Below are 21,733 nucleotides of genomic sequence, written 5' to 3'. Positions count from 1 at the left end.
CCCAGCCCCCGGGCCAACCGGGGGGGGGGGGGGTGGATGAACAGCACCTAGTCCATCCTTGGCTGGTCCCGACTAGTCTGAGCACATGACAATTCCCACTGGTTTATGTGCCCTATCCCATCATGCACCACTGGTTGAGAGAAACGCAGTGATTGGCTGCTGTCCTGCACATCCCATCCACTCACAGTGCCTCTTATTGCTACCCCACAATATACAGCACACTCCACCCAGGGAGGTACCGTCATTGCCACACACCTGGAACTTACCAGATAAATGCCACTATTATCCAGCTAGGCTGACTACAGCCCTGTCAATCACCAAATGTCTAGTAGCTACCTCACAAAAGCTGATGAGGGTTACACACATACACACACACATATATATATATACTCACACACACACACACACACACACACACACACACTATATTGCCAAAAGTATTGGTACACCTGCCTTTACACTCACATGAACTTTAATGGCATCCCGGTCAGGGGTTGGGCCAAGCCCAACCCCTGAAAAACAGCCCCACACCATAATCCCCCCTCCACCAAACTTTACACTTGGCAAAATACAGTCAGGCAAGTTCCGTTCTCCTGGCAACCGCCAAACCCAGACACAACCTTTGGATTGCCAGACAGAGAAGCGTGATTCATCACTCCAGATAATACATCTCCACTTCTCTAGAGTCCAGTGGCGGCGTGCTTTACACCACTGCATCAGACGCTTTGCATTGTACTTGGTGATGTAAGGCTTGGATTCAGCTGCTCGGCCATGGAAACCCATTCAATGAAGATCTCTACGCACTGTTGTTGTGCCAATCTGAAGGGCACAGGAAGTTTGGAGGTCTGTAGTTATTGACTCTGCAGACAGTTGGTGACTTCTGCGCATGGTGTGTTTCAGCATGCGCTGACCCCAATCTGTTATTTTACGAGGCCTACCACTTCATGGCTGAGTTGCTGTTGTTCCCAATTGCCCTCACTTTGTTATAATACCACTAACGGTTGACCGTGGAATATTTAGTAGCCGGGAAATTTCACAGAACACCTGAATCCAATGGTTTGGAGGGGTGTCCCAATACTTTTGGCAATATAGTGTATATAGTAGAGAACGGCAAGGCCGAGTTGTTGAAGGCCGATATACAGTATTTCGCCACTGTTTGGGTTGTGGCCACCAGAGGGTGAATCTTCCTGTCACAGGAAGCAATTTAAAAGGTCAGCAAATCCAGAGTGGAGTGTGGGAGTTGTGAGGAGGAAGGTGTCAGCTGTGGATAATGAGTGAGAAACCTGCTGTGTTGCTGAGATTCAGGACTTATACTCCTGGGAAGGTATTCCGCCAAGTTTGGGACTTTGTATGACAAGTCGGTGAGACACGTTTATGCTTCATTATTTTGTACTGAAGCTAAGGACTTTTACTTTGAGTTTTGCTGAAGTTAAGCTTATATTTGTGTTTACCGTTTTAACTGCCCTGAAGAGGAAAAAAAAATATTCTCAGGAGGACAGTGGGATGGATGTGTTGGAAATTCAAGGAAAACCACTTTTGCTCTACAGAGATGCAACTGGACCTGGGGGTTAGTCAGGGGCTGACTGGCAACTTTTAGCCCAGGGGGCAAGTACAACCCAGAGGCCCATGGTGCAGCAACTTGGCCCCCCTCCCGCTCTGCCTCTTCCCTGCCTTCTCCCCGCCCCTATCTGCCACTTTTGCCATCCATGTAACAGTAGTGAATGGTCGGCTGATGTGAGGACTCCTAGTAAGTTCATGAAAGGGACAACTAAATTATACAGCAATCAATGCAGAATGGCACCAGCTATAGAGGACTACAAATCACAGCAATAATACATTATACAGCGCAATGCAGAATACAACAAATCCCAGCAATAGTACATTATAGCTGGCGGTATTCTGCGTTGCGCTGTATAATGTACTATTGCTGGGATTTGTTGTATTCCTCTATAGCTGGCGGTATTCTGCATTGCGCTGTATAATGTACTATTGCTGGGATTTGAGGTCCTCTATACAGCGCAATGCAGGATATCACCGTGTTTTTAAAGGCAGCACAGAGGCCCGGGGGGCAATTGCCACCCTGCCCCCCGGCCCAGTCCGCCCCTGGGGTTAGTCCATAAGAGGAATAAAATATAAGTGTGTACATATATGCACCTTGTATAGACGAGCATTCATGTCAAAATCAGCCTTTTCCATTTGAATGTAGCACTTCTTAAAAGCATGGAAAACAGAGCATTTGACATAAAAATGCTGTGTTTGACCTACTTACCTTCCATCTAAATGAACCTCAATAGGGCCTGCTGCAGCCAAAGAAATGCAACAAAGCAGGTCGAATGCAGCCTTTGAAATTTCATCTACACTACTCCATTGAAGGAATCTGCTGACCTGTGTTTGACATGCATTTTAAACACACATCAAACACAGAAAAATGTGTACACAAGCCTGAAGGCTTAGAGCTTTTTCTTTATTTTCAATGATAAATGCCTTGAAAGGCAAAAAAAAATAAACTCGGGTTTAGTTAGTAATGCAGTAAAAGCAAAACTCTGCAGTGCAAACCACAGATCCTATAATCACAAGATTTCCAGTAGCCAAAATGAGATAACTGAAAGGTAAATTCTGGTTTCTTATGTATTAATGCACATTGCCCATATATGTCTGGAAATACCCTATGAAACCACTAGGTGGCCAGTCAGGCACAGCTGTTGTACAATGTAAAACCTGCTGAAACGTAAAGATGACATAAAGATCTTGTGTGTGCTTCATGGGAAGTTTGTGCTAATAGAATAATTTTTGTAAACCTAAAACTTTATCTTTTCTTAGGTTATTTGCTATGCAAGAAATTATTCAAAAGTACACCCAATTATGCCTAAGAAAAAGATAAATACAATACATGCATAACCCAACAACATATCTATCCAAAAGCAGTATAAAGATTTTAGCGACCTTATAAAATATACCCTACGAATTTAGGAATAATAATATAAAATAAAGCATGGAACATGGCAAGAGAAAGCAAGACTCCCAGACTCTTTTAAAATAGACAGGAGATTACTATGCAATTACCTATAGCATGCTAAGGCCTGTACAATGGGCTGATTTTACACATTAGCACTTTTGAGGCAGAAGTTGGGTGGAAGGTGGTAAGGTTAGCTGACAAACTGACAGCCATGTCCTGCAGATTACACTTGTAAATCCCAGGTCTCCCTGTGTACTCAGTGCTCTGCTGTCAGTGTGACAGCCGCCCACACTGTATCACTATAAACAAAGCACAATGATTGGCTGTCACAGAGCTCTGATGATTACAGATAAAGCCACATTTTTACTGTGTAGTCTGCAGGAAGAGCTATCAGTTTGACAGGTAGGGTCCTGCACTGCATTAATTTATGAATAAAAGCTAATATTATAGTCTTCGTTCATGAATTACGCAACGCTAAAATCAATAAATAGAATATCTACAAATAAATCCCATTAAAACTCAAGATAATTGATCCAAACTTTTTTTGAGTTAATATATTTTTATTTCAAAATACATATATATATATATATAACACACATACATACATTCTGGGTATAAACAGATATAAAAGACTTTTACCAAAAGAAGAGAAAAAGAGAAAAAAAAGAAACGTAACTATCAATCTCTATATATTTAGCAGAGGCTTCTACATTACTTTATTACATCTTAGACATAACTATTCCCTTTATTTTGCGGACCTCATATTGTCCACTTCTACTATTTTACCCATTTCTCCCACACATTCTAAAGCCATTCCTCCATTGTGGAGGGGAGGGAAGTCCAAGTATTATTAATTAATCCCCCATATGTGCAGTTTTACGTGAATATTTGTGATTATCCCTCTATAAGTGTGAATTCCTTGTAATATATTCCCCAAAATGTCTTACCCCACCACCCATAACATGTGAGTGTATTCCCTATTTCTATGTGAACCCCTTAAAATATATATACAAAACCTGTGGGTAACAAAATGTAATTCCCCCACCTATAATGAGAACCAAAATACCGTTTAATCTTCCTGGTTGTGTACTCATCCAACTGTGAGCTACTTCGGACCAAAATTTCTTACCCCACCACCCATAACATGTGAATGTATTCCCTATTTCTATGTGAACCCCTTAAAATATACATACAAAACCTGTGGGCGACAAAATGTAATTCCCCCACCTATAATGAGGACCAAAATACAGTTTAATCTACCTTGTTGTGTACTCATCCAACTGTGAGCTCTAACTATTTGTGTTCATCTATGTGGTGTATTACCCTTTTAATACCACCTAGAGTTCTATTTTCTAAGCCCTGTGAGAGTACCTCCTACCCCATTTTTACTTCTAAATGAATCTGTTTTAATCACCTTCGGACTTCCCTTCCTCCCACTATCTATCCTCCTTCTTCCCCTTACTTCCATACATGTAGGTCCATTATAAAATAATAAATCCAAATATTGTTTAGAATTTAGCTGTTCACTTGTTGCAAGCTGTAGCTGATCCAAACTTTTTTTCCAAAAGTTCATATATAGTCCTTAAAGTGCAAAGAATAAGTCTCTCAATTAGCGACAATCATTTTGAAGAAACAGAATCTATCAGTGCATCCAGTGACCATTAAAGTACAAAAACAAGTCTCTTGATAGAGGTGTACATAAGTATTCTCAAGTGACACTTCTCTTCTGGCGCCTAAAAAAGGCGTGTGGACACGAGAGGAGCAGAGCCTTGGTGGATCGATATTCATTAACACCTTAAGCGCTGTATGATATTAAAATATTCCATCATATATGGTGAGTGCGGTCTATGTTGTTTGGGTCGCACACGTATGGGGAGAGGTGCCACTTGAGAACACTTTATGTACACCTCTATCAAGAGACTTTTTTTTGCACTTTAATGGTCACTGGACGCACTGATAGATTCTGTTTCTTCAAAATGATTGTCGCTAATTGAGAGACTTATTCTTTGCACTTTAAGGACTATATATGAACTTTCTCTTTTGGATCAATCATCTTATGTTTTAATGTGATTTATTTGTAGCTATTCTATTTATTGATTTTACCACTGGGCACAATTTTGTATTGATGTAATTGGTAGTGTGTTTGCTCTTTTACACAGCTGCTTTTAGCCAATAGTGTATCAGGATAGATTAGGAGCAGGGACCAGCTTAATATACTATTGATTCATGAATTACTGTTAGCCTCCATTGTGGCCCATTCACACATAAGCAGTTTTCCACGTGTATCGATTATATATAGCAATACATTTTGGCAAAGGCTCTTGCTCTTGTCTTTATTGGCTGACACTGCACTTTGGGCAGTGGTGTGAAATATAACATACCTTTTCTACATACTGCACTGAGAAAGTTAACCAAACAAGTGCAGGCTTTATATTAAAGAGGTTCTAAACCCTCCGGGGTGAAGCAGTAGATATAGGCAAAACAGTTTTTAAAAAACCCAAAAAAACCCTATAACAGCGGTTTAAACTTACCTATTTTTCTTTGCACGCTCCCGCCCGAGAAAACGCATCTTGAGGCGGGCACATGCGCAGTTCGGATTCTCAGCCAGGAAACGAGCAGATAAGGTAAGGTAAGTCTATGGACGCATGCACCTGCATGCAGACACCGCTGGATCGGAAGTGCCTGCAAGCAGAGAGGAGTCAGCGCTGGATCTGAGAGCCGCCGCACCGCTGGAGGGACAGATGAAAACATCAGGAAAGAAGAAGAAGATCGGATTAAGAGACATCATTTAAGGTAAGTGCTTTAAGGGCTTCAAATGAATATGTACTGTTTTTTTCATATGGCAATTCCTGGTAGTCTCTCCTAAGCAGTGGCGTAACAACCGGGGGGAAGGGGGGGGGGAACTTGCCCCGGGCGCAGGACTGAGGGGAGGCGCCGTCACGACCCCCGCTAAACGAAGCCCCTGGCTCCCTCTCGCTAGTAGTAACCAGCACACGCTGTATGCAACTTCTAACAGCGTGGGAGATGTGAGGCCGCGCTTGTTGGTCGTTCCAGAAATCAGGTGAGAAAAAAAAAGTTTTATTTTATGTTCTATTCTTAGTTCTATAATGGCATTGTAGTACTTTCAGGTGGAATACAGCTTCATAAGATATCAGCTAGGGAACTACAAGTCCGAGCATGCCCTCATTGCCCCTGGCCCCACTGGTCACACTGGCCCCCTGTCCTGGTCCTGTATAGCCCACCTGAGACTCTCTATGGTGGGCTCTGCAGGGTCCCAGGTGGGCTGGTCTGGTCTGGTCGTCGGGATGCCGCCTCGGTACAGTTGATACCCATGTAAGAGGCCCCCCAGACCCCTCACATGGGTATCGGCCATACCCCTCTGATGGCGGTGTTCTATCAAAGGTTGTGACTACGTTAAAATGTGTGACCGGTGACATGGTCACACGTTTTAACGTAATCCCGCCCAGTTTTCCGGCGGTGGAATGTGTGACCACCAATAGGTGAAGCTTTCCCAGCTGTTCCAGGGCAGATCGGCATCGCAAATCGCATGTGCAGTAGAAACGATATGCCCTGAAACAGCTGATCGGTCCTGAAATGTCACTTCTCTCCGATTGCGATCTCACATTCCACCACACTCACAAAGTCGGATAGAAGGGACATTTCAGGACCGATCCGCTGTTTCAGGGCAGATCGGTTCTCCTGCACATGCGATTTGCAATGCCGATCTGCCCTGGAACAGCGGGGAAAGCGTTGGAATGCTTCATCTATTCCACCGCCGAAAAACTGGGTGAGATTACCTTAAAACTACAGCCTCAGGCCCCGGTGCCCTGGCACCGCCTGCACCGGCGGTAGTTCCGCCACTGGTAGTAGCAGGAGATAGACGTGTGCTATTCCTTTCGTTCCGAATCAAAATTCGGACGAATTTTCTGAAATTAGGACACTGAATCAGACATGTGACTTTTCTGGCCAATCAGATGTGTTTTTTGGTTTAATGCATCTGAACACAAATTTTTGTTACGGCAACATGGGAGCCATATACATTATATACTATACAATACTAAAGCTGAGGCTCCTAGACCTGAATGGCATTCGGGATCCGAATTTCCCAATAGCATTCGGGAGCTCCCGAATGCCATTAGGGTCTGGAAGCCATATACTGTACATATATTACTAAAGCTGAGGATCCCAGACCCAAATGGCAACCGGGATCCGAATTTTTGAATTGCATTCGGGAGCTCCCGAATGCCATTTGGCTCTGGGAGACTCAGCTTTAGTAATGTATGTATAGGTATATGCCATTCGGGTCTAGGTGATTCAGCTTTACTATTCATATCTGTATATGGTTTTCTGTGGTATTTGCAACGAATATTTGTAAACTCATCCGAAACTAAGAAAAATTTGGATTTCGTCCGAATCGGAAACCCGAACCGAATTTTTGAATCCGAATCCCAAAATAACGAAATATCCGAACTGAATTTTTCCCAAGCTTACATGTCTAGCAGTAGATTCACTAGACAGTGCTTATCTAACAGGGATTATTTTTTATTTAATTACCCTCGTATGGAAATGTTCATCTACCATTTATTAAACTGTAGTATGGGTTTCTTATGAAGTCATTTTAAAGCAATAAAGACATTTGTTATTTGTTATTGTTCATTGTTATTTGTTTTTAATCCTTTTATCCTAGTAATAAAACCGTGATAGACTTCCCTTTTCCTGGCAACATGCTAAAGTATGCTCATGGAGCTTCCAAACTGCTCCTATGCCAGCTGGTAGATACATTACCTCAGCATGGACAGAAACTGCCTCTAAAGCTGGCCATATACCTTACAATTATCTGCAAATTTTCTGTGGTCAGATGGAAAAGATGCAACAGATTCCTCCATCTACACTTAATTGTGTGGATGAGTAATCTCCACCTGGGCCAATCTGTTGCACTTTTTCCATCTGACCACAGAAAATCTGCAGATAATTGTAAGGTGTATGGGCACCTTTAGCCTCCTCCCTGTTTAATGTGCCTGACACAGTTACAATATTTATATCGCAAGAGGTATATGTATATTACATGAAAACCACCTCTACTATCTCAACTAGGGTAAAGCAAGTTTGTGCATACATCCAACATTAGCCTTTTTTTAAAATAACAGTAATAAATCAAAATAACAGTGATTAAACGGTGATCAACAATCAGAAAATGTAGATGATTGATTGATCAAACCCCTGAAATGATAATGCTCATCCTATGGTCACGGTATAGGATTATCTCAGACCCATGATGATGATTCACTAAGCACAATATGCAGATAAACACTAGAAGGACAACCCACAAATCTTTTTATGAAAAAAATAATTATGGCACAGCAGGTAAGTACAGCTGTGGCCAAAAATATTGGTACCTCTACTCTTCTTCCCAAAGAATTCCAACTTTCCATGAAATAAGTTGAATCTGACACAAGTAAATGGAATATACCATTGTTTACTCCATAGTCCGTTTATGTTTGATGGACGTCTTGTATGGTTTGGACACTTTTAAAGCCCCGCTTTTCTTTTCTTGTATACAACTCCATAGTCCGTGAAGCAGACCCTTTGATTTTGTTTTATGACTTAACATATTCATGTAAAAAATAAATTAAAATAGCATGGCCAAAATTATGGGTACCCAATAAAAGTTAACACATTACTGAACTTTAGTGGTCCTTCAAGCAGACTATTCAATTTAATTAGTATCATAGTTTGTCTTCAACCTTATAATCAGTCTTATTATTGAATCTTATAATTTTTCCATAAGTGAATAGAGAAAGGCACTTACTTGGGTGTTTTGTTTTTATTATGTACAGCACAGCGAACATGGAAAATCTGAACGGTGGAGAAAGAACCAAGGAAAACAGATCCTGACTGACCTCCACAATCAAGGTGCAACAATGTCAAGTCACACCACCTGTCGTAAAATAAAAAGTGGGCTCCATGGTAGAAGACTAAAGAAGATCCCACTTCCAAAAGACAGGAATGAAAAAAACAAATTGGAGTTTTCAAAAATGTTGACAAGCCACAGTCCTTTCAACAGATAAAACAAGAATTTCAAGCTTTTGGTAGGCCACATCAGCTTTATGTTGAAGAAGAAAAAAAATAGTGCTGTCAACCCTATTACTGCTAATGCCATATCAGCCAGGAGTCCGCTTACATATGTAAAGACGACTGTTGACTTTACACTGGCTTTACAGCTGAATGACCACTTCCTCTGCTGCCCTTCTGGGGTGAATGAAGCTGATCAAGCACAATCTGTGCTTGGCCACCTTCATTGCAGTAGAAAGGTGTTATCAGATGACCCCTAATGTCACCATAAAGAGAGCCTGTCACCTCCAATGTGCAATTACACAATGGGCTTGTTAAGTAAAAAGAAAAGTGTCCAAAAATGAAAGTTAAATTAAAAAACACCCACAAATATTTTTAAAGTCCTCCACTCTGCATACATGCACATACAGACGCAAACAAGCATTGGGTGCGTCTATGTACAAATACAATGTTTGCACCACACATGTTGGGCATCACCATGCATGCCAGAGTGAGAGCAATAATTCTATTGTCATTATTTACAGTTAACTCAAAACTGATGACCTGTAAAAGTGTCACCTATGGACAATATTGGGAACTGTAGTTGTTTGCGATTTCATGGGCACACACAATTTTGAAGCTTGACATGTTTGGTATCTTTTTATTCAACACAACCTCATCTTTTATATTTTACCAATAATTGGGTATTATATTGTGTTTATGAGAATTAAAATTCATTTAAATATATTTTTTACTGAAAATTTGGTCTTAATTAAAAGCTCTACTAATATCCTGCGACATAAAAAAATTGGCACTGCCACCATTTTTTTGTCAGAAAATGTATTAATATAGTGTAATATACATGGGTAAGCCGTATTAGTCCAGTAGAAAAGTACACACACACACACACACACACACATACATATACATGTACACACTATATTGCCAAAATTATTGGGACACCACTCTGTGTCTGTGAAGGTTCTCATTCATCCAGATCATGGTATAACTAAAAAATAAGTCAAGGCAACTGGACTTGCTGTATTTTTTCTTGAAGACGTTTCACTGGTCATCCAACCAGCTTTCTCAATTCACAAAAAATTATCTGGGAATAAATATGGTGAATGTTGCTCCAATCCACATAATCTGTTAGTCACAACCAGGTGTTAATTGCATTTGCATAATTGGAGTCTAGGAGGTGTTATTCACCTGCCCAGAGAGAGGTGTTAAAACAGCATTTTATGTGGCAGACAATAGATGTCTCGTCCCCCCACCTCTATTCAAGCGTGCCTTCTCCATGTTTACATGAATGGCCTCTTTCATACCTCTTTTAAACCAGTCCTCCTCCCTGACTAGGATGCGTACTTGACTGTCTTCAAAGGAGTGACCTTTTTTCTTTAGATGTAGGATTCGGCAGTATACCTACATCTAAAGGAAAAAGGTCACTCCTTTGAAGACAGTCAAGTATACCTTCCTCGGCCCCATCGTTGGCTTCAGCGCTCAGGATGGCAGAGCGGAGGATCCGTAACTATCAGTGATATTTGCCGATCCTCTGTGCAGAACAAACACTGGAGAGATCAGCTGATCACTCCAGTGTTTGTAAATAACTGGGGACACATAGTACTATGTGTCCCCAGTTATGAATAAACAGGAAGTGCTTTACATCACTTCCTGTTCATTCATGAGTTTCTCAATGGGTGGAAGCACTTACTACAGAGGCTCCTACACATTGATAACTACATGTAAATGTTTTACCATCACCAGTTTCTGAATGAATGAATGAAAAGCCTCTGTACTGAGAGGTCTTGCTGGTCTTACCTACTTGGATTTACACTGTTTTTGCTAGACCATTGGTGGGTTCGTGTGAACTCCAGCGGACCAGATCTTGCCATTGATCTCCCTCCGGGACTCGCGAACTGATTTAGGGGAGTAACCGTTTACTCGCTTGTTTTATTAATGCGTTTGTTTCCCGCTTTGTTTTTGTGGAGTCTCCCTTAACACTTGATCTGCTTTCCCACTTATTTTCACCAAAGCTCATGGATCAATCGCTAGATACGGTTACCCGCCTGGAGATTGTACCTCCCTGCTGGAAGTCCTAATTTACTAGTACCACCCACCCATCTTTTGGGGGACAGTCTCCCCTATGCTAGCGGAAGACCATCATAGTTACTAGGGATGCACCGATACCATGTACAGTACTCGGTACAAGTACATGTACCGATACTTTTTGAGCTCCAAGACTAGACTAGAGAAAAATTCAAAAGTTAGGAGGCAGCTGTCATTTCTAAGGAGCACACGGAGCTCCTGGGATTTGTAAATCTCTGTTTTAATGTATGATTTTGTTTTTATAAATATGAATGAAGGGATGCACCAATACCAGTTTTGCGAGTACAAGTACTGGTACTTGCCCAAGTACTTACAAGTACGAGTACTGATACATTTTTGTTTATTGTCATGTGACAGTTTTTCTAAAACAATATCAACTAATGATTTCAGGACAGTGGTGGAGCACCAGAGCCAGGTCCCAGCTGCAACCTCTGCAACCCTGGTAGTTCTCGTGAAAATGCCAAGTATCGGCATTGGTACTCGAAAAGTATCGGTGCATCCCTAATAGTTACCTTTCAGTGAGGCAAATATTTCTCACATCCTTGTATATTGTGTTACGCCCAACGGACATTATGAGGACTGACTCGGGGGGGACTTCACACGCTGGTTTCTTTTTTTGTGACTTCTAGACTGCTATTGAGTAGAAGTTGAAGCTATATCCATTTTACAACTAGTTTTTCTTTTCCAGCCCTCCTTTATGGGGGAAGTCGAGATTATGGCAACTAAGCCTATCGTAGTTCTGTTAGGCACTATATACTGTAGCCTGTTGTTTATTTTCATTACTGACTAGTTTCTTTATGGAGCATTATTGGTTTCTTTTTCCATATACGGAGAATGTGTTAATTTTACCTGAAGCTGTGGACCTGGTTATTGACTACTGGCTCTGTGAACCTTTGGCAAGACCCATCCCCCCCAGGCCCAGCACTCTCTAGACCTAGTGGTCTGGAGCTGTTGCTTAAACTGACTCTTAAGACATGGAGCAACTCTGACTGGTTACCATCAACTCCAAGGGCCTTAACACTAATAAATAAATAAATTGAGGATTTTCTTAAATAACCTTGGGAGATGGAAGTCTCATATGGCCTTTGTCAAGGAAACTCATTTTAGAGCAGATAACGTCCCCTCACTCAGGGATTCCTATTTCCCCATTTCGTACCATTCTTGCAATGTTTCCTCAAAATTGAGGGGGGTTTCCATAGTGAAATATAAACGGGTTCCTTGGACCCTCCCTAATCGCCTGAGCGTGACCGATGGGCACCATCTATTTGTGAACACACCAAACACTAATCTGGGTGTTTTCCATGATAAAATACTAGATACCTTAGTATACTTTTCTGAAGGGATCTTAATTCTCGGGGGAGATTTTAACATCTCTCTAGACCCAAAATATGGATTCGTTCTCTTGCTCCTCCCCCTCTTCCCCATCTGCTAGTAAACATATCCTTTGCTCCTTTTTTCGCTCCCAACTGGTAGACATCTGGCGCTTACAACACTTGGATGTCAGGGATTATAAGTTTTACTCTATGCCACATGGCTCGTACCCCCGTATTGATATGTTCTTTGTTCATCATCAACGCTCTGCATTGAACACAGACTCCAGTGTTGAGAGCATCACTTGGTCAAACCATGCTCCAGCCTCTATACGCGTCGCTCTCTCTGTTCCACCCTCTCATAAATAGTGGCAATGGCGTCTCAACGAAAGTCTTCTTCAGGATCCTGAAATCCTAGCAGATGCCACTAAGGAATTAAACTTATACTTTGAGACTAATGCTACAGCAGAGTACGACCCTGTACTCCTTTGGGAAGCGCACAAGGCTTATATCCGGGGTATTTTGATAAAACATGGCTCTTGGGTTAAGAGGGCGAGGGATGCCATACTCTTGGGCCTCTTAGATACCTTTCATAAACTGGAGCTTCAACATAAATTGGTGCGATATCCCTTATATCCAAAATGTTATCAGTACGCCCAGAGGTAAATTCCTTGAACTCTTATAGGACAAAAGCGGCAATTACGCGATGTATGAGGAAATTTTACAAATCTGGAGATATGTGCAGGAAACTTCTAGCTAGAGCCCTCCGAGATCAGCGAATGCTGTCCTATGCCCCTTAGATTATCACAAATCAAGGTATTAAAGTTACCCTCCCGAAAGCTATAGCTTACGCTTTTGGTGAATAATATTCACAGTTCTATAACCTACGCTTACCTTCTGAAGCTCCCTCTCAGGATTTATTGCTGGAAAAGACTGCCTCTTATTTAGCTTCAAGTAAGATGCCTGCCATTGAAGCACGCATACGTGAATCCCTGAATGCACCGATCACAACAGATGAGTTTCTCTCAGTGCTCAAATCTTCTAAAGCGGGAAAGTCCTCCGTGCCTGGCGGCTTTAAAACTCACTACTACAAACTCTTCTCCCCAAATGTATCTACCTATTTTATTCAAGCTTTCAACACCCTAACCTCCTCTTCTCATCTTTTGAGGGAATCCCTATCGGCCAAAATTACTGTTATTCCAAAAGAGGGCAAGGACCTCGCTTCTTGTGGTAGTTGTCGCCCTATCTCTCTTCTAAATGCGGACCTTAAATTGTGCACTAAGATCCTAGCAACCAGACTGAACCCTGACATGCCCTACTTGATACACTCTGACCAGGTTGGTTTCATTCTGTCTAGCCCACGATAATACCATCAAGATCCTCCACTTCGTCCACTCCGCGACTGCTTCCAAAATTCCATGCTTTTTCCTCTCTACGGATGCCAAAAGGGCCTTTTGATAGGGTTTACTGGAATTTTATGTTCGCTATGTTGAAACATATGGGCTTGCGAGACAAAATGCTGTCTTGGATTAGTTCTGTGTACCCTGCCCCTACCGCCTAGGTCAATGATGTCCTCTCTGACCCATTTACAATTTTGAATGGAACCAGACAGGGATGTCCTATTTCCCCTCTTTTATTTGCCTTGTCCCTAGAACTCTTTCTCTGGTATGTCTGAAATAATGTAGATATAACTGGTATACAAATTGGGACTGTGCCCTATAAGGTCTCTGCGTACGCAGATTACATGTTCTCTATCAATAACCCTGTACTCTCACTGCCCAATTTCGTGAAAGAATTCTACGTACAGTATATGGTGGACTGTCAAAACTAAAGCAAATCTTGAGCAAATCTGCGGCGATGGGAATTTCATTACTCGCTTACAGTCTGAGGGGCAGCTTTAAATTTCTATTGGTCACGAGAGCTCTAGTATACCTAGAATATCCCACATGATGAAGGACGCTTTTGCATACAACAACTTTCTCTCTCTATTGTCTCATGTCTGTTCTCTTCTGTCGCAGTGTCAGTCTGGATTTTTCTCTTGGTTTGGGCGCTGCAACATTGTTAAAATGTCAATCCTGCCCGAATTCCTCTATCTTTTTCTGGCCCTCCTTATACATGTTCCCGAAACATTTCGCTAAGTCAACTCTGTTTTGACAAAGTTTATTTGGGCCAATTGCCACTCATGTTTAAGATGCACCCTTTTAACGTTGCCTAAGGCCCCATTCACACTGAGCGATTCGCAAATCGCGCGTTTGTTGCGACAAACGCGATTTGCATTTTGCGTGATATCGCTCGTTTGTCGCGCAAATGGTTGCATTGAGCAACCTAGAATCGCGGCAAAATCCGCTCCAAAAAGGGTCCTGCTGTAGTGACGCACGATCCGCGACAGCAACGGACAGAGCCCCATTGAGATGCATAGGAGAGCGATATCGCACTGTAAATATCCGCGATATCGCGCGGATTACCGCGCGATAAATCGCTCAGTGTGAATGGGGCCTTAATCTTCTGGTGGAATGGCCCTACCTGACTTATCAAAATGCTATGTCACCGGTCACCTGGTCCGACTGTTTGGTGTAGACATGCACCCCTTAACCTTTTCGCTATCAATGCTCTTGTTTTCGTTTTTTGCACACGTTATAATCCACATTTTAGGCCTGAAAATGACTTCAAACCCCCAACATTATATATTTTCTGAAAGAAGCCAACACCCTGTAGAATAAAATGTTGGCAGTTGCAAATTTTTATTTTGCACAATATTAGCGCAACTCTTTAACGAAAATGTCCATGTTACAGCTCACACTAAACTTATCTAGAATTTGGGAAAACAATGACCATCATCTTCTGAAGCCCAATATGGCTACAGGCATTGACACCACATGTCTATTACCATGGAGCACCCCAATACAAGGACAACAACCCCCCCACCCCATAGATCTTCACTAAAGAAGCATAACTAATAGCACTGACCTGCAATGTAATGGAGGTATATACACTGACCGCCAATGTAACAAAAGTATTCGCACGGACCGCCACTGTAACAAAAGTATTCGCCCTGACCGCCAATGTAACAAAAGTATTCACACTGACCACTAATGTAATGGAGGTATATACACTGACTGCCAATGTAAAGGAGTTATATACACTGACCGCCAATGTAACAAACTGCTGGCTTACATGTCCTTATACTTCTTCCATTAACTCATCACACACAATTATTACCTTTTATATCACTTGCCCCTCCTACTAGATTGCAAGCTCTCAGGAGCAGGGCCCTCCTAACCATCCTGTATTGAAAATGTATTGTAACTCTACTGTCTCCCTCCATTTTGTATAGCAGTGCAAACTGCTGACACTATATATATCCTGTATTATAATAATGACAGGGGCAGAAAAAGGTGCCACCAGTTGAAGTGAAATGATATAGAGCTTTTTTTAAAAATAGAAATGAGCAAAAACAAACAATAGACAAAAAATATAAACAGATAGGAGACCATGAGAGGTTCAATTAACGAATATACATTTTCAAAATTGTCCAGCAAGTAACAAATTACTGTTGTAATTTATAGTCCATATAATTTGGAATCGGTGCCCCCGCCCTTCCCCACTGCTTGCTTTTTAATACATATTTATTTATTTAGCACATAAACCCATCATGCAGTATATAGTGTTTTGGTAAACGTCAAACCAATCCAAAAACAACGAGGCAGGTGTCAAAATGGGAAAGGTGTATTTTTTGTTTCAAACGCTAATTAGCGTCCAGGAATTCCACATTCATTAAACAAATCCTGTAACTATATCAGCTATTATAAAAGCCGAGAACTGACAGGCTTGTACGTCATTAGCACGGTGTGAACCATGTGACCTACGCCCTCCTCAATGCGGCAGATACCCATCCCCTCCCTTCTCTTGTAGCCATTGTCACATGACCCTTTCTCTCTAATCTCAGCGTCCATATTAGTTGTGGGCAGAAAAGTAACAGGGTAATATACATACACGCGAATAATTCACCCTACAGAAATAAGGTGTCCAGAAGCAGGTGACTGTACATGGAAGCATAATCCGAAATGTTAATGTAGGGGACATGAAAACCTTTTCTATTGCTTAGCGAACAGCGCAGACACTGAGCACTTCCTCCCAGCCAATGGCGGCCCGGCGGCTTGTGGGAGCGGGTGGTGACGTCATGTGGCTGTACTGCAGGCAGGAGGAGGAAGGAGCAGCTGATGCTGGACACTCATCTTCAAGGTACGGGTGTTATGGAATAAATGGGAAGACAATGACCATATAAACAGGACGGGGGGTTCTGAGAATGGCAGGAACTGGCTGACGGGCACCGTTAGCTGTAGTGGGCTCCTATGTATAATAATGTCTTTATAAATACACCATGGCTGACATGGTGATACTGTTCTGTGTGAGGCACAGTGATACTTGTATTATACCTCACAGCAGCCATAGGCAGGCGATGGCCTATCAGTATCTGGGGACCTGCAAGTCTTAGCATTGGGTTTTTACAGTGTCACTTAGATGACAGCCTGGCTTAAAGCCTTTTATTATAAATCTGGTGGCTCGATCAAACATAATACTGTATTGTGTAGATGTGTGATGATGGCTTATTGAATGCTGTGGATGGGTGCTACAGAGTCATTGGAATAGAACAGGTATTATGTATGAATGGGTAGAGGTTGTTTTGTCGGTTGCAGAATGGATTATTTTAAATCAATCGCGGACACAATTTTCTTATATCTAAACTGAACGAAAAATCCCTCTACAATACTAATCTTTCCTGCCTAGACAGCTTCCATTTAACAACATGGTGATAGATTCCATAGACTATGGAACTATAGGTTTTTATAGGTCGTTTATATTAATACTTTTATTTTCTACACACCTATTCCAGGATAAAATATTTCCCCCACACATTGATCACTAGGCTAAAACAAAATCTACATTGTGGTAGGGCCTGTCCTTTTATATTTGACTATGACGTCTACTTGTCATTGAACTGTTTGCTGAGCCTCATTTGACACTCTGACCATGAATTCCTCCTTGTACATCACTGTGCATAGTTAAAGAGGCCCTGTCACCCACTGTAAAACATTGCATGGTGCACCGAAATGAGAATTTCAAAACCGAAATGAAAATAAATGTAGGGCCGAAACCGAAAATGTTTTATTTTTTCCAAATTTTTAAAAATATATTTTTCTTTTATAAAATTGTATATTTTTATTCATTTTTTTTTTTTTACATTACTGTTGGGGGCTCAGGGGAAATATTGGGGGTCTAAACAGACTCCTGATATTTCCCTTTTAAAATAGAAAAAGAGATTGAGAACTCAGAGTCCTCAATCTCTTTTTCTGCAGCCCCTGTTATCTATGAACAAGAATCCTCTATGCTGAGAGTTCCTGTTCATAACATGAGACCATTGTGTGTTTTACTATATCCACAATCATGAATGAACAGGATCACTTCCCATTCATTCATATCTGAGGATATAGTAATCATACTAGGCCCTCAATTATTTACAAACAGCGATCACTGAGTGTTTGTACCGCTCTCCATCCTGGATCAGCTGTCACAGCTTGCAGTGCTGTCTCCGCTCACACCACTCTCCCGATCTGTGATAGGAGGCTGATCGGTGCGGGGAGAAGAGATGCCAGCCGCTCACAGCACTCTCCTCCTGCAGCGCTCGGCCGCCTGTGGCAGTTTCTCTCCTCCCCACTGGGACACAGAGCAGCCCCCAGCGGAGAGGAGAGAAAGCAGGGATGCACCGCTATTTCGGCAGAAAAATGGCACGTTCGGTCGATACATTTCGGTGGCCGATATATATCGGTGCATCCCTAGTTAACAGATTTATTGAAAATAAAGTGGCAGTCCAAATAGTCAGAAAATATGTTCTTCCACCGGTGTGCGCATTCTCGCTACGTATGCCTGTGGCGGTTGACCTCACTATTGCTGGCATAGGTGGAGAGGGCACACACACTGCCCTTGCACAGCTTTTGAACCAGGAATGAGTGACTGGCTGATGTGTCCTGGGAATAATCCAGTAGGTGGGGACATCACCATTGGGAGTATTTTGCCCAGGCTGCAAGGTATAGCAATGGCATCTATTTTTAAAAATGGCACAGTGCATTTACAACTACGGTAGCCCCTTGTCTGCATGAGCCTAATCCTGTTAAAGGTGAACTTAGCCTTTACTGCACCCGCTGTAGTTCTCTCATGGTTTGATTAGCTACCAGTGCTGACTCTTCCTTTTCCAGACTGGGACATTTTCAGGACATATTTAGATACTCGTCTAACATGTATACAGAAATACATTTAATTATTTTAAAGGAATGCTCAATTTTGAATGTCTTTTAGATACCTGTGTGAAGTTCAGCTCTGATAATCCTTGTGTATTGAGCTGCAGCTACTTCACTCACTTTTTATCCATGTTGCATTTTCATACAGCTGGAACTCTACACACTGAGCCATTCACATTTAGATCCTTGTATACATTAACAAACTGTTGCAGGTAGCTAGATCTTCATTTATAATGCATGTGCTTGATCCTGTGTCACTACCTGCACAAGGTAGTGGCACATAATTATCTTCTTTGTTCACTTTCATGAAACTGTTCTGCCTTTCCGGTTTGTGAATCATTGCTGAGACAGGTCACTCTGGCTGCAGAGTTAGGGCAAAGTGTAAGTAAATGTGCTAAACTTTGTGGTTAGAAGGGAACTTTGTTAGGTACGAAGAGTCTGGCTCTAACTGCACAGCAGACTTTCTTTTTTGCTTGAGGTTATTTTAGTGTTTTGCAAAGCAGAAGTAAAACAAGAAAGAATTGCTCAAGGAAGATGCAATAAATTGAGTTAATTGATGATGAGAAAGACTGCGGTGGATCATATAAAAGATATATACAGCTAAATAAAACAAATAGGAGAAATATGTCAAATCTAGTAGTATATTTTTCCACATTGACAGGAAAAAAGGCAGACATTGAGGAGGTATTGTGTGTAGTAAATAAAAGTACTATGATACATATGTTGTAAGACAGAATTCGGTAGGAAGAGATGTCTGAGGACGAACTAGCTGGTTTTGGCAGATTTAGGCAAACCTATTCAGACATCCAGTATCAGGCCTTGTTCACACCTAGGCGTTTTCAGTTTCGCAAGTTTATCGTGCAATTGTTTTCTGCTTTTAAAGAAGAAAGTAGTAAGTCCCTCTGCACTCCTCACAGCGCTCCCGGCCCAAGTACTTGTAGTGGTGCTCGCAGTGACAATCACGGATGACACCGTGCAACAAACAGTGGAAAGCAGAAATCACCAGCACTCAGTAAATATCTTTGATGTCCATTTAATCGGACCAATCGTCAATTGTCATATACAAAATAGCGACGTTTTGGGGCCGCACAGGATCCCTTCATCAGGGCGACAATGTAACCTTGTCGCCCTGATGAAGGGATCCTGTGCGGTCCCGAAATGTCGCTATTTTGTACATGACAATTGACGATTGGTCCGATTAAATGGACATCAAAGATATTTACTGAGTGCTGGTGATCTCTGCTTTTAAACACACTTGTTTCTCCCAGCATAGAGATATGTCTATGGGACCAAAACCATGTGATTTTCATCGGAAAATAGCTCCTGCATCTTTTCGCGCGACCGACGGTTTCCTACACGCAACGCGAACAGTCACCATTGACTTGCTCAGGTGTGAACTAGAAAAAAGGGGGGGCGGGCAGCGCCCATTTCTAGTGTAAAAACATTTTTTTTACTTGATGGAGTAAAAGAAAATCATACAAAGAGCTACTCACAATTTGGATGAACAATTGATAGCAAGCCGTTGTAAAATATAACCAGAAAGCTCTGAGGAAGGGGGAAACTCCCCGAAATGCGCGTCAGCTTTCTGGTTATCTTTGACAACTGATTGCTATCAATTGTTCATCCAAATTCTGAGTAGCTCTTTGTATGATTTTATTTTTACTCCATCAAATAAAAAAAATGTTTTTACACTAGGAATGGGCGCTGTCCCCCCCCCCTTTTTTTTCTGTTTACAGGTTTTGCGAGGATGTTTCCTGGTGGCCTTGAGAACTGCAGCCCTCCTACGTTGATGTGAAGATACTTCTCTATTGGCCGCTGTGTTGCATAGTATCACTCAGGTGTGAACCAGGCCTTAGTCTGTTTTATTTAATTTTTTTAACTGAGGGCTATTGGCTGGTGCTGGTGAATATTCTGGTAGTCCACTACAGTGCAGTAGCTTTGTATACATGGCTTTATGTGAACCGGCCATTAGGGCTAATTCCCACAAATACAGGCGTGCATACACTGTAAATTACACTTGTATTTGCGGCGGTTGGAAAACACCAGCTGTTGCATTTTCATGCCAATAGGATTGTATGAACAGAATACTCTTTACGCGGGTGTGTACATATAAACCAGGGTATCTGTGTTTTACACGTGCACGCCTATAGGCGAAAGTTTCACATTCTGGAACTTATGTGCATGTGTAAACGGCAGTACTTGCTTTTACATGAGCTCACCCGTGTGCAGCGTGTTGTGTTTTAGGGCTGCAGCTAACGATTATTTTCATAATCGATTAGTTGCCTGATTATATTTTTTGATTAATCGATTGGTTGCATAAAAACAATCTCTCTCTCTCCCCTCCCCCCAACTAATCGTTAATGAGAATAGTTGCCAACTATTCTCAATGATTATCGATTTAATCGATTAGTTGTTGCAGCCCTATTGTGTTTATGCAATCTTATGGACACAAAAATGCAACAGCTGGGTCTCCAGGGCGCTGCAAATACAGGCGTATTTATGTTATATGCCCGTACACCTATATTTGCATCTGCTGAAATGAGCTCTTATGCCCAAGTGCAAAGCAGCTGCTGAGAGACTTGCGTGGCCTTTCTGTGGGTTCATTCATGTAATGATGTCAAGGCAGCTGACTATCTGTACTGCATCCAGCTGGCTCAGGGAAAGACATGTAAACAAGGCTGGTGCACTTCAGGCTGTAAGCTGCCGAAAAAAAGGCCTCTCTTCTGAGGTGTATATTTTAAAACCGAATTGAACTTTCAGTTTAATAATCAGCTAAATACATTCCAGGTGCCTAGAAGCAAAAGGTGTGCAAAGGTTTAACAGTTCATGTTTTTTGAAAAGAAGTCGCAGCCTGAGCAGAAAAGGCTGTCCCCTGTCAGCATGTTGTATGTAGAGAGATCTGTGTGAAACTTGTTGCCCCCTGTTGAGTCAGTGCTAGATCTCTCCAAACAGTAGAAAACATGAGTTTCGCTGATAGCTACTATAGGTCTGACTCAGTTGAGGTGTGTGTAAGC

At 41.9% G+C, this 21,733-nt stretch overlaps 1 protein-coding gene across 5 annotated transcripts in view; it reads left to right on the top strand.

Moving 5' to 3' along the window:
* Positions 1–16,622: 16,622 nt before the first annotated feature.
* ATP6V0A1 (ATPase H+ transporting V0 subunit a1) overlaps positions 16,623–21,733 on the top strand; it is a 77,073-nt gene continuing 71,962 nt past the window's right edge. For all 5 annotated transcript variants that reach the window (XM_018563884.1, XM_018563883.1, XM_018563885.1 and 2 more), the window contains exon 1: positions 16,623–16,665. The gene's annotated coding sequence lies outside the window, so the exon portion shown is untranslated. The remainder of the gene's footprint in view (positions 16,666–21,733) is intronic.

This window comes from Nanorana parkeri, unplaced genomic scaffold (assembly GCF_000935625.1).
Source record: "Nanorana parkeri isolate BGI_ZX_2015 unplaced genomic scaffold, ASM93562v1 scaffold707, whole genome shotgun sequence".
Classification (NCBI taxonomy): Eukaryota; Metazoa; Chordata; class Amphibia; order Anura; family Dicroglossidae; genus Nanorana; species Nanorana parkeri.
The sequence above is the reverse complement of the archived record's forward strand: the minus strand, read 5'-3'. Positions and strand labels throughout refer to the sequence as shown.